General features: G+C 48.8%; 1 protein-coding gene across 3 annotated transcripts in view; it reads right to left on the bottom strand.

The window, feature by feature from the left end:
- The window catches only part of SIDT1 (SID1 transmembrane family member 1), a 56,444-nt gene extending 49,675 nt beyond the window's left edge, over positions 1 to 6,769 (bottom strand). For 2 of the 3 annotated variants that reach the window (XR_012996180.1, XM_076348215.1), the window contains exon 1: positions 6,656 to 6,769. The gene's annotated coding sequence lies outside the window, so the exon portion shown is untranslated. The remainder of the gene's footprint in view (positions 1 to 6,655) is intronic. The other variant, XM_076348248.1, reaches the window with a different exon arrangement.
- Positions 6,770 to 13,236: the final 6,467 nt, after the last annotated feature.

A 13,236-nucleotide genomic window follows, 5' to 3' on the forward strand; every position in this document is an offset into this window, starting at 1 on the left:
CAATGACAAGTTATTGGGCTTGACAGCGTTAACTTACACATTAGAAATAAAAATAAAATTCTTGCCAGCACTGAAGTCACCATCTGAAGGTCTGTGGGCCACCCTGCAAGAAACCAGAGCAGACCTCTCAGGCTTTTTTCCTAAAGCCTGCAAACTGATAGCCTCCTTCAAGATGTGCTCTCTTTCGCCCCTCTAGGTAGGGAAACCCACAAAGAACAAAATCCTAAAAGCCAAAGAATAATTTAAGTTTGAATGGATCTCAGGTGGGCACATGATCCCATCCCCAGCTCAAAGCAAAGCCACCTCCCACACCATTCTTTCACTTAGGATATCCCAGTTTTACCAGAGCCAAAGTTTTCAAGACTTTATTTTCTGCTGCAGAAAACACTGGTCAAGCTCATGTTTACAGCAGATCCCCACGCCATTTCTTTCATAGGTTACTTTTGCTTTCTCCTGTAAGCAAGAGCTTTTTGCGTGACTCTGGGCAGGGTGAGAATTGGCCAAGAGACCCCACTGAGAAGCAGCAAGAGCATTCCAAGTGCTGTGTGCTCTACACTGCCTACACAGTCACCTCCTAGGGTTGGTTTTTTCTTTAAAAAAGATAAATCATATATACAAAAGTTATTCCAAAGGGATTCTGTTGACCCTTGCTTGGCTTCAGACATCATATACTATAACTCGCTTTGATATTGTGCCTACATTTCTGCCTCATACAGAATTTAATATTAGGCTCCAGAAATGGTGTGCTGAGGCCCTTCCAGTGTCCTGTGGTGAACAGACTAGAGCCAGCAACCAAAAAGCAACAGTGTTCAGGCCCTGGAGATCCTGCAATAACAGGAGTTCTACTGACCTTAGGAGATCTTCTCGTTCAAACATTTGTAGTCTTCCCAATTTATTTGTTTTTTACCTGTATCCCTGTGGCTAAAACTGTGGGCTTCCACTCAGCATTAAGGACAGAACCTAACCTGATCCCCCCATTATAGCTCAGGTTCGGCCATCTCCAAACAGGAGACTAAAGTTTTACTGCCTGCATGGTGTAGCTGTGGGCTGAAACTTGGGCTGGAGTCAAGACTAACATTATGGAAAAGACGTGCAGGAGAGCAAGGGAATACTTTGTGGTAGTTTAGTTCCAGCTTGAAGAGTCCTACACATGAAGCCCAAAAACAGCTCAGAAGCAGGTGGTGAAAAAATTGCTCCTAGAGTTGTTATAATAGACACGGGTGCTGCTGGAGTGGGACCTACATTTGCATGTGAAACAGCAGAGAACAATAAACAGATTTGATCACTGCCACTTACTAAACCAGGTTGCCCTGTGTAGCAGATCAAGGAGTTTCCCTGCAGCTACAACAGATGGCTTTGGTCTGAGCAAGTGACTCATCACACAATCCCAGAGGAACGTATGGGCGAATTCCAGTTCTGGCCCCTTGCCTAGAGCAAAGCAAGTGCAACTGCCATCCACACCTAGGTTATCAGAGACCCATTCACTAGGGGACAGAGGAACCCAAATGCATCATGCTCTCTGGGCTGGAAAAGGCATTTGGTCTCTACTAGAGGGTCACAAAGTTTAAGGCATCTAATTGAAAGACTTCTGTTCTTGCTAGTGTTGATTCCCCTCTTCCCTTAGGTCAGCCAACTTTATCCCATCTGCAGTCATGAAAGAAGGAAGGGTAATGATGTTAGCAAGCCTCCATGGTGACACACAACCTCTCTCTCGCTCATTCACTGAGGATAATTTTTTACTCATCACCCCTCAGATAGCCTCCACATAGAAAACAGTCATTCCAGGGCTACACATCCTCACATGGCACAACTGCTCAGCAGAGAAGCCACAGCTTAATCTACTGTCAATCACAGCTTACAGTAAAGCTGAGCCATATGGGAACTGAGACTGGGGCTCTGTTCCTAGTCCTGGCAAGGGAGGAGGAGGAGGAAAATATTACCCACTCTTTCTCCTAAAATAGGTGCAGCCCACTGCTCAGCTTTTGGGCTCATCACAACCAAGATGCACTGCATAAATGTCCAAGAGCTGTGTCTGGATTGCAGCAGCTTTGCTTACAAATGGAAAGTTGAAAACTTGTTCACCTGAGAGATAGGTTTGGGTTGGACATGGTAGAGACTTGGTTTTCTATAGGCCATGTATCTTCCAAATCACACATTCAGCTGACCTAAGCTCTGATTAGGAAGAAGAGCTTTTGTTGTCTCCAACAGTCTTCTTCCTCATTATACTCTCCTGCACCACTCAAGACTTCATACAGGAAATACCCACAAGCACAATATTAGTGGCATTTGTGTTTTCAGCACATTAACCATTAGCAACTGCCAGAGCTTACAGTGGTGAAAAGTCGTTCACTCTGAATTCCCTCAGTCCTCACACACACACACCCCTTTTTTTTTTTTTCCTTTTTGGAAGCCCTTGTATTACTGCAATCATGGAACTAAGCAGGTTCTCTCACTTGTCACATAAGTCTTCTCCAATAAATCCAGCAGAAATATTTTGCAACTCTTGTTCAGTCTTCTGGGTAGGAACACGCTGCACAGGCAGTCCAGCAAATCAGTTCTCCTTCCTTTCTCCCTCCCAAGTAGGGACATGTTGAGTATGTGGAACTGGAGATGCTCATGAGTGTGCTCATTTTTTTCCCCATACTGGACATCTCCAGTTTAAACAATTCTAAAGTAAGATAATCCTGTTTGCCCAACTAATCGTTCACCAGATACTAATCATGCACACCTGCCTTTGCTGTTAGAGCATGGGTACATAGTGACAGGCGCAACAGCTGGTTTTAACATTGTATTTTTTACATTCACAGTTAAACATTAAACAAACAACTGTGCAGAGGGGGAAATTTCAAAGTGCTGCTAGGAGGAAAAGGGAACTAGACTAGACTACCCCATAACAAATTAAGACTTTCCACCATGAGGAAGGAGTTTGACACGTCCCTCGGTTCACAGGCCAACTCTAGAAGACCCTTGCCGCAGAGGTGGCTGTGCTCCTCCTCAGCACAGCTTTACTTCTACAGCTCCACCTCAGGAATTAAAGCCTAAATCCTAGTTGCCAAGTACAAAAAAGCCTGACAGCTCTCCTGCCTCAAGATACATGGTGAAGTATTCCTGCATAGCGCATAGGAGGGGTTTTCCCCTTCCACACACAAAGTGAAGAGACCTGGCAATGTATACATGCATAAGAGTTTCAGCTAGGGGACTTGGTGAGCATGTAAGTACCCTTATTTTCATTTTACACACCCAGGAGTTGCACAGAAGGGAAGTGACTTGCCAGCTCTGCTCCAGAGCCCCGAGTTGGACTTTCTTCACCTTGGATACATCTGCTCATCAACAATCTCATAGGACTTGCTTTTCCCTTTCCCTCATGCATGCATACCTGTATCCCAGGGAGTATGGAAGATTATGTGGATGAAGAACATCCTTTGAGATAAGCACAACTCTTTTCAGAAAGCAATGTCTCTAAAGCACCAGACAGGAGTAGCAGTCTTGTTCCCTCCTTTCTCTCATCCATCATTCAAGCATTGCTCTATTCAGCTGCATTTTCAGATGTGCCCTGGCAGCCACAGCACGTGAACAATCAGAGCATTTACAGAGGACTAATGGATCACAAGCCAATCCTCACACCTTGTCCTTGGCTCTGAGTTGTCCCTCGCTTTGTAGGCCTGCCCTCATAAGAGAGAGCAGCAGAGAGGGGAAGACAGCAGAACCCACAGCATCAGGAAAACAAATCCCTGTTTCAGAGCCAGACCACTCCAGACCTGGCTTTGCTGCAGAGGGAAAGCAATTAAACTCACCCACTGCAGCCCTTCCACATGGAAAATGCTGTTTTTATTCAATTAAATTTCCTGTAACTAAGGTTAATGGTCCATGTGGTATCTGCCTCAAGGTATCAGAGGCTTCTGGCTGACCTGCCATCAGCACAGAGACAGGAGAAGACTGAAAGGACCAGGAAGAGCAGAGAGCTTGCAAGTGGCAGGCAACTGGCAAACACTGGCTGACACTCCACTCACTAAGAGTTCGAGGCTAAAAACTGCAGTGAAAGGCAAGGACTAGTACACTGAGTTTTTGCAGGACTTGTGTTCCTTCAGAAGGTCCAACAACTACCCGGAGGACAGCATGCCCCTAAGCATCTTCACAACTCTTGCACAAGAAAAACCTCCCCACAAGAGCATGGTCCCAGATTAAAGTCAAGATTTCCACCACCAAACTTTGAGCAATCCTCATCACCAGGGAGACGCAGGACCACCAGGACAAATCAACTTCTAGCTCTGATCAGGCTGGCAAGAGGAGACCCCATCATGTTTGCCTCTCATCAGTTCAGAGCCACAGCTGGGGAGGGGGCTGTACACACCTGCAGCCAGTTGTCTTGATTAGGCCAGATACCTTCTTGAAGGCTTTTGCTATTTCAGCTCAGGAATAGCATCTGCAGGGCTTCCCAGTGAGGAATCATAGCATGGTTTGGGTTGGAAAGGACCTTTAAAGATCATCTAGTCCAACTCCCCCTACCATGGGCAGGGGACATCTTCACTAGGTCAGGTTGCTCAAAGCCCCGTTCAACCTGACTTTGAACACTTCCAATGATGGGGCATCCACAACTTCTCTAGGCAACCTGTTCCAGTGCCTCACCACCCTCATCGTAAAAGAATTTCTCCCTTATGTCCAACCCAAATCTACCCTCTTTCAGTTTAAAACTGTTGCCCCTTGTCCTGTCACTACAGGCCTTGATAAAAAGCGTCTCTCCATCTTTCTTGTAAGCCCTCTTTATATATTGAAAGGCTACAATAAGGTATCCCTGGAGCCTTCTCTTCTCTAGGACTTCTCTATCCTTAGAACCTGTTCTGGGTACCCCTCATCAGAAAGCCTCCTAGCACAGTCCATCTTTATGTAAGTGTTTTTTCTCTTCCAAATTAGTTTTCATAGCAGGAGCTGGTTGCACGACCCTCTTTAAGCATGTTCATGGCAGTGCTTGGAGAGTTCTGCATTAAAAAAACACTAAGCCTCAAACCTGAAGTTTCCCTCCTTAGATATGCTCTTGACCAGCTCAGTATCTCTGCAGAGATTTTATGTTCCAGCATACAGAAACATGGAGATTAGTCCACTAAAGTTTCCGCTTAAATGCGGCAGTAGCCTGGACTGGGTGGCTTTTCACAGCCATGAGAATGGCCTAGTGTCTGAAAGTAGCTATCAAGCAGAAGATGCATTTAGATACCTGCAAACACCACAAAGCAGTCATGTACTCCCTCCCTGCCTCCTCCCACTCCACTATCACCCTAGTTGTTCTCCTGGAGAGAAAACTTTTTTTCTGGAAGGTGTCTGGCAAAACATGTGGCTTCAAAGAGCACATTCAATAGAAGGAAGCAGATTCATTTTAACTGAAGTCAGTCCACATGCTGTCTCTGCTAACAAGCCCCCATCATAATACCCAATACCTGTAACACCCGAAGAAGCCTAACTTACATCACCACCAGGTTCTACAAGGAGGCTCACGCCCAGAATGTGCTTTTGACCTCCTGGGTTCAGTGGTGACACGCAACAGTTAAGTAAAGCTGGGTTCAGTTGCATCATAGCCCTGACATGCAACTCCTGCCCCATAAATACCAGGTGCATTTTATTACATAGTAACACACATAATAGAAGACAGACAGTCTTTAAAGGTCTGGATCTTTTGGAATTTCAGAGTAAAGCAAAGCAAGGGATGATTAACACCACCTCCCCATGCTCCCCCTCCCCCCCCCCCCTTTTATCACACTCTCTACCAACTCACTTCATATTGAAGCATTAGAAATATAGTGTGGAAAAAGTAATGTTTTCCATTTTCTCTTGTCCTGTGCAACTGAGGACAGGAGGGAAGATTCATTTGCCCTGTTCACCATCTTTTGGTACATCAGAACATCTTATCCAGCAATTAACGCCCAATCCAAACAATGGGGGCAGAGTTTCCAAGGTACCACTTAGCTGCTTGAGATAAACACGACATTAAAAAGGGGGAGGGGGGGAAACCCGCAATAGCTAGGCATACATAAACGACAGGCTTCTTTCCCCATCACAAACAGCCATGGCTTTAGCAGTGCTGCTCTGCAGCCTCCTCACATCACACCTCACCTGTGCAGCCCTGCCTCACCTCCCGGGCTCCCAGGGGAGAGCACCCTGATCGTACAGAAGCGCTCAAGTGTGAAAAGTGGTGTTTAAAAAGGCTTATTAAGTGCACCACCACCACCCTTTTTTTTTTTTAGGTAGTACCATTATCCTCATAATTCCCTTCTAGACTTTAAACCCATTTTGCTGCTAGAAGCGCTGGATACCAAACCCCCGTCCGGGGGATGCACCAAATCGCCTGCCCACCCCGTGCCCTCTGGGACGCCGCCACCCTCTTGCCGCACAGCCCCAGGGTGCCCTGGCCGCGCCGAGGAAGCCCGCGGGAGGGCGAGGGGAGCCCGCAGGTGCACCGCGGCTCCTGACCCCCGCGGCGGCGGGAGGATGCGGGCAGGACCGCGGGCGCGGAGGGAGAGCCCGGCCCGCTTCCGCACAGCGGCGGAGCCGCAGCGGCGCCGGCGCCCCCCCCCCCCGGCCACACCGGCGGAGAAAGGGAGGGTGGAGGGGACCACGGTGCATTTCCCCGCCGCAGAGAAGCCGGCGCTCCGGGGGACGTTCCTACCTGCCCGGACTCGTTGCTGTAGGCGAAGGCGTAGACCCGCTCCGCGCTGATGTTCACGGCGCCCCGGTAGACGCGGCCGAAGGCGCCGGGCGCGGGGCTGCCCCCGGGGCCGCCCCCCGCCGCCGCTGCCACCCAGAGCAGGGCGCAGAGCAGAGCCCCGGGGGCCGGGGCCGCCCCGCCGGCCATGGGCTCGTCCCTGCCGCTGCCGGCCCCTCGAGGCAGCCTCACGCCCGCCGGCCGGCTGCCCGGTGCGGCACTCGGACTGTCTCTCCCCGGCAGGGCGGGCGCTGAGGCGCTTTATTTGCAATTTAAATAAATAGCTCGGCGACACGCACAGGCGCCGGGGGAGGCGGGGAGCCAGACCCGGACACCCCCGCCCCTCGACTGGGGGGCGCCGAGCAACTTTCCCCGGGGAAGGACCCTCCGCCGGCCGGCGGGGAGCGGAGGAGAGGGGAATGGATGGGAAGGGAGGCCGGCGGGCTGGCCGGCCCCGGGGAGGAGGGTCTCCTCCCTGTGCCCGGCCCCAAAATCTGAGCCGGCCTTGGCAGGCGGTTGTCAGGGAGATTTTCCCCTTGGGGAGCTGCGCTGTGAGCTTAGGGGCACGTTGGCGTCGTCAGGCACATGGGGATGGGGCCACGGCAGCGGCATCTGCAGGGCTTCAACACCCCTGGCCCACCGAGTCAGGGGCGTCCTCGCCCCGCGCTCTGCTGGCTTGCTGGAGTGGCGGCTTGCACCTCCAATGCATCTCGCACGGGGCCATCCCCAACCTTTGTTTTTGGCTGCTAGTAACTTTGAGATAAATGCCCTCGTCTTTTAGTTCAGTGCAAAGGTGTGAAGGGCTGCAGTTCAGTGCAAAGGTGTGAAAGGCTGCAGCAAAATGTCATTTCGTTAATTCAAGCATGGCTTGGTACATCTTGCATGCTTTGAGTCATTCATGAAGCTGCTACAAACAATACTGTGCTACTCAACCTTTTCAGCAAGATGAGAGCAATACTGTTGGGCTGTGAAAGGGCCAGGGGTCTCTTTCTCACAGCTTACCCCTCCTGTGTTCTGTTGTTGAAAACACGCCTGGGAACTGTGTCAGATCCCATGGTGGAGGAGTGCACTTTTAAGTCAGAGAAGACAGCATTACTAGAAAGCAACCTGAAAGGTTTTTCAGACTGAGGATGAACTTGTAGGAGTCGCAGTTTTATAAAGCCAGCCTGCAGTCTCCGGCTGCGGTGACTGGCCACAGAAGCTTTCCAAGTTGTGGGGTTTGTTTTCAAGACTGAGATTTCCTGGGAGTCACTAGTCTTTGGAGTAAAAGTTGCAAAGCTCAGCAAAACGAGTCAGAGTGCGTTATGCCGTCATTTTGATCTTCGGGCCTTTGTGTGATCCCTGCCAAGAGAAAAAAACAAAACGATTGTCTGTGATTTCTGCCATTGAAGTCACCCTGCCTTTTGTCAGAGTCCCAAGAAGTGGTATTAAGGGCAAAAACCCCCATTTGAGATCTGCTGGAAGATGGACACTCGAACACGAGTTTGCCTTTCAGCCTGAAGTGTCATGCTGTGCAGACCAGGAGACCTGTGCAATGTCACCTCTGGGCTCTTGTGACTCTGTCTTGCCTCCTTCCGGGACACAGTGTGACCTGTCCTGGGGGACTTTCAAGCAGTGGTGGCACTGGGAGACTCGTGGCTTCCCCTTCCCACACTGTAGAGCTCAAGGCTCCTCAACTCTACAGCTCCCTTCTCACCCACTGCCCTCTGCAGACCCACAGGTCCCTCTGGCAGGGCCGGCAGCCCTCTGGCATGTGGGAGGAGAGGAAGGGAGGAGGCTGGGGAGCACGTCTTCTCACAGAGAGGAGAGGCTTCAGGGAACAGGAGGAGGTACAGCAAAGCAAAAGCGTGTCAGGGCCATGCCAGGTTGCTCAGAGCAATGTGACAGATGGCACAAGGCCGGTATTCTGCAAACCAAGGTAGTTCTGGCAGCTGCAAATAATTTTTGTGTCATTTGGTGCTGTGCGTATTTCAAATCAGGAGAACAGTGTGGTGTCAGTGTGTTGTCCTTCCCTAGTCATGTTGTCTTCATGACAAAGAAGTGGCTCTCCATATAGTCCACACTTTCCAATGCAGAATTATGGGTTTCTTAAAGTACTTGCCCTGAGTGGATGTACGTTTTGGTATCTTACCAAAGACTACACATTTTTTCCTCATTTTGAATTTGATAATTCAAGTTTTCTTTTCAAAGTGTAATACTTTGTGCTTGTCTTTATTGAATTTCACCTCACTATTTCGAGGTTCTTTCTGTGATTTAGCAATGTTAAACCTTTGTTCAAATCCTTGCCTCCAAAGTGCGGTACTACCCGACTCAGTGTTATTTGCAGAAATTTGAAGTCAAAGGTCAATTTCACCGTTCAAGTCACTAATTAAAGTAATCAATCCTAGCAGACAGATCAGATCTCTTAATTTCATATACCTTCCTATTGACAGGAAAATATCCACTGCTACAGTTTGGGAATTGCTTTTCAATCACACAGCCCTCTCATGTTAATACCATCTGAGACCTATTTGCCTTTATGAGAGTGGTGTTCAAGGCAATGTCAAAAGCCCTACTGAAGTCAAAATATGTTTCATGTATTCCTTTCAGCACCTACTAAGTCAGTTATCTTGGCAAAGAAATAAATTAGATTACTTTGACATGATTTGTTCTGGACAAATGCACACTGCCTGTTTCTCATCACTTTATTGTTATTTAGTTGCTCGCACACTGATTGCTGAACAGCTTGTTTCATTATCTTTCCAGATAACAAATGGAAGTTGGCCGATTTGTAACTCTTCACTCAGCCCCTTTGATAAAGATGGGTAGCCCGTTTTCCCTTTTCACTTCCACCTGGATCTTGTTCTTGAATGGCAGCGTGTATTTTGGAAGAAAGAGCTAGTCCCTGTAAGAGACAAGATGCTGGTCCAGACAGACCATGGGTCTGGGTCAGTGGAAGTGGTATGGTATTCTTGTATGTGCCACAGTACTCTGGTGACAGGGGACAGCGGGGGCCATGCTGCTCCCTAAGGGACAGGGAGCTGAGTGCCATAACATGGCCAGCAGAGCAGGGACCTCACTGGCCAGGGCCCCATCCCACAGGACCTGAGCAAGGCGAGCAGAGCAGGCCTGGAGATGGCAGCTGGGGTCACCAGGGAGTCCAGATCGCCAGACAAGTCCACGGCAATGGGATAGGTCTGAGGTCAAGCTGGGAACATGAGTTAGCGAGTCACGTCCGGTGATGGCAATCAGGGATGGGCACAGCCCCATGATCAGCAGGCAAGTCCATAGCAATGAGGCAAGTCTGAGGTCTGGCCAGCAAGTTGGTTGACAGGTCCGGGTTGATGGGATACAGGCATGGCTGTCACGCAGCTGTAGCTGTAGCTGAGGCAGGGCCAAGCTCGGGCCCCTCAGCTGAAATGCAGCTCCCATGGGAAGGGGGAGGTCAGCCCTCGCTGAGGTCTCACGGCAGCCCTGCCTCCAAGGTCACTAGAGGGAAAGGGGGCAGTCCTCAGCTGCGCTATCTCTAGGTTGGCAGCAAGCCCAAGGTGCCAGACCTCCAGGAAGGGTGATAATGCTCTCAGGGCCCTTTCCTCTGGCTGTGTGGGGGCACATGTTTCCTAACATGGCCCATTTTTCCAGTATAAGCAAAGCCCAGGGTTGTGAGTGTCCCAGGGGAAGGAGGAACTGTGCTGAACCAGAGGCTCACAAGAGTGTAGCTTTGGGTTTGGGGGTTTTTTGTGATAGCACAAAAGTAGAAAATCTCACTGCTATAGGAAAAAAACACAGTAAGGAACTGACATTTCTCCTCATAACCAGTGCTGCAAAAACATCCAGGATAGAAGAAAGATCTTAATTACAAAGGAATTCCACAAATCGTACTAGCTTGGAAGGGGAAAGAAAAAGAGTATAAATGTTTAACAAACCAAATTGTTTGGAAACCTGATGGTTTTAAACCACTGCCACTTGAATATGTAGTCTCCATCTTATGTAAGCTCCACTGCGAGTAAATGGATGCTGTAGATGCTCAGCTGGTTTCTGCAGAGATAACGTGACATTTTCAGACTCTGCTGTAAATGCAGTGTGAAAAACAATAAGAACTGTAAGGTAGACAGGCTTTTAAGATATCTGATAGAACCTGCTCCCCATTTTCTTACAGGTGGCTGAAGTGTTTGAGAATAGGCTGATTGAATGAGAAGTGTTTCTGGCTTGTATTATATTTGCTTGTATTAGGTATTTAACATCTATATTTGATTGTAATTAATAATAGCAGAGAGGTTTAAGAGGTTTCAGAGTGGATGATGTATTGATCTAATTGCGCCTTTATCGCTTTCTTCTCTTTTCAATAGACCTTGTTCTTCAAGACAATTTAAAGCCATGTTAGGAGAAAATTCCAGATGCACCCTTAATTTATGCTTTTGGGTTCCAAATTTTCAAATAAACAGAGAGCAATGAATCCAGTGCATTGCCTTGCACATGTGCCTAGGATCAAGGATTTGTTTTACCACAGGCTGAACACTGCTGTTCAGTTTCAGGTTGCATATGGTATCTATGTTTAGTGTCTAGATGGAAACTGAAGTTCAGGTGCAATCTCCAGTATAAAAATACTCAGCCACATTTGCAGCACTTCAGCAGAGACAACTGCTGATAGTATTTCTGTCACTTTTTTTCCTTCCTTCGTAATTTCAATCTTTTTTGTATCATATGCAATGCAATTCCTTCAGCACATTAACCATTACCATCTGCACCTTAGAATCATAGAATCATTAAGGTTGGAAAAGACCTCTAAGATCATTGAGTCCAACCATCAACCCAACACCACCATGCCCACTAAACCACGTCCCTAACCTTCACATGAATCTTTTTACAGTGATGTTGGTAAAGCCAGAATTAGACTGATGAGGACCTTAAGCACCAGAAAATCTTGGTGAAAGGGAATTTTTATCTTTAAGCAAGGAAGGAATTTTGAATGAAAGGCCGATAAACGCAACATCTTCACTTTCCACATCCAGCAGACAAAATATTAAGCTCACACTGTAATACAAAATGTTAACTCTAACACTTCAGAATAATTTACATCTTGTCACCATGTATGTGACAGGGAAGTGGAGGATCTGTGGCATATTCGTGGGGCAAGTCTATAGGAAATATATTACACTCGTGTAAACTAAATGACTTGTTTAAGAACAGCCAGTTGCTTTGTGGAAGCTGGAAATTCCTTGTGGGTAGGGAGGTACACCCTTCCTCAGGGGCACTGTCTCCTGGTTTTGGCTGGGATAGAGTTAATTTTCTTCCTAGTAGCTGGTATAATGCTGTGTTTTGGATTTACCATGAGAATAATGTTGATAACACACCGATGTTTTAGTTGTTGCTAAGTTGTGCTTACACTAGTCAAGGACTTTTCAGCTTCCCATGCTCTGCCAGCGAGAAGCTGGGAGGGGGCACAGCCAGGACAGCTGACCCAAACTGGCCAAAGGGATATTCCATACCATATGACATCATGCTCAGTATATAAACTGGGGGGACTTGGCCGCGGGGCGGTGACCACTGCTCGGGAACTGGCTGGGCATCGGTTGGCAGGTGGTGAGCAATTGCATTGTGCATCACTTGTTTTGTATATTCTTTTATCATTATTATTATTTTCCCTTCCTTTTCTGTCCTATTAAACTGTCTTTATCTCAACCCACGAATTCTACTCTTTTTTTTTTTTCCCCCCTCAATTCTCTCCCTCATCCCAGTGAGGGTGGGGGGGTGAGCAAATGGCTGCATGGTGTTCAGCTGCCTGCCGGGTTAAACCACAACACACTGCTAATGAGATCTGTTTGTTAAAACACAGTCAAGGGCCGCTCTTTAATTTGATGTCACCTTAATTTAATAGTTTGTGTGACATTCTGCTCTTAATCACCCATAATAGGATCTGAAAGACATTTTTGCATGGGGAAATTTCCAAGGCTTTCTCAGAGGGACATCGAGAGATGGCTTGGGAGGGTATTTGCAGCAAGGAGGGATATTAATGAAACGAGTGAGTGGAAAAATGGAGGCGAGAAGTGGAAGACATGGAAGAGTGACATGGCTAGGAGCAGCTCATGTGGATTTTCCCTGTGGAGTATAAAAAGCCCCCTTCACACAAGGCTGGAGTTGCCAAGGCATTGCCCTACTTCGAGGGGGGGGTGCCCTCTGCACCCCTGAGGTGTCGCCCGGGGGCGGGCAAGGGCAGAGGCTGCATCCTCACAGAAAACCCGAGAGGGAGCCACAGGCACCGGCGATACCTACCCGCGTGGAGGGGCCGGCGGCGGGAACACGGCGTGAGGTGCGGGTGAACGAGGATGAGGGGGGGTTAATAGGGCGGACGTTTCGGGCGGGGGGACCGGGATTCACCGCGGGGAGGCGGTGGTTTGGGGTGCCCTGAGGGGAGCCGCGGCCGGCGGGGGCGCGCGGGGTGGGGAGAGCCGTTGCCGCGCTCCTCCCCTTAGGGCGGGGAGGAAACCGGCTCCATCCCCATGGCAACGGCGGGCGGAGGCGCGCGCGGCCCGCTCGAGCCTCCGCCGCGGCGCCGCTTCCGCCCC

Source organism: Aptenodytes patagonicus, chromosome 1, assembly GCF_965638725.1.
Source record: "Aptenodytes patagonicus chromosome 1, bAptPat1.pri.cur, whole genome shotgun sequence".
In the NCBI taxonomy this organism is placed as follows: domain Eukaryota; kingdom Metazoa; phylum Chordata; class Aves; order Sphenisciformes; family Spheniscidae; genus Aptenodytes; species Aptenodytes patagonicus.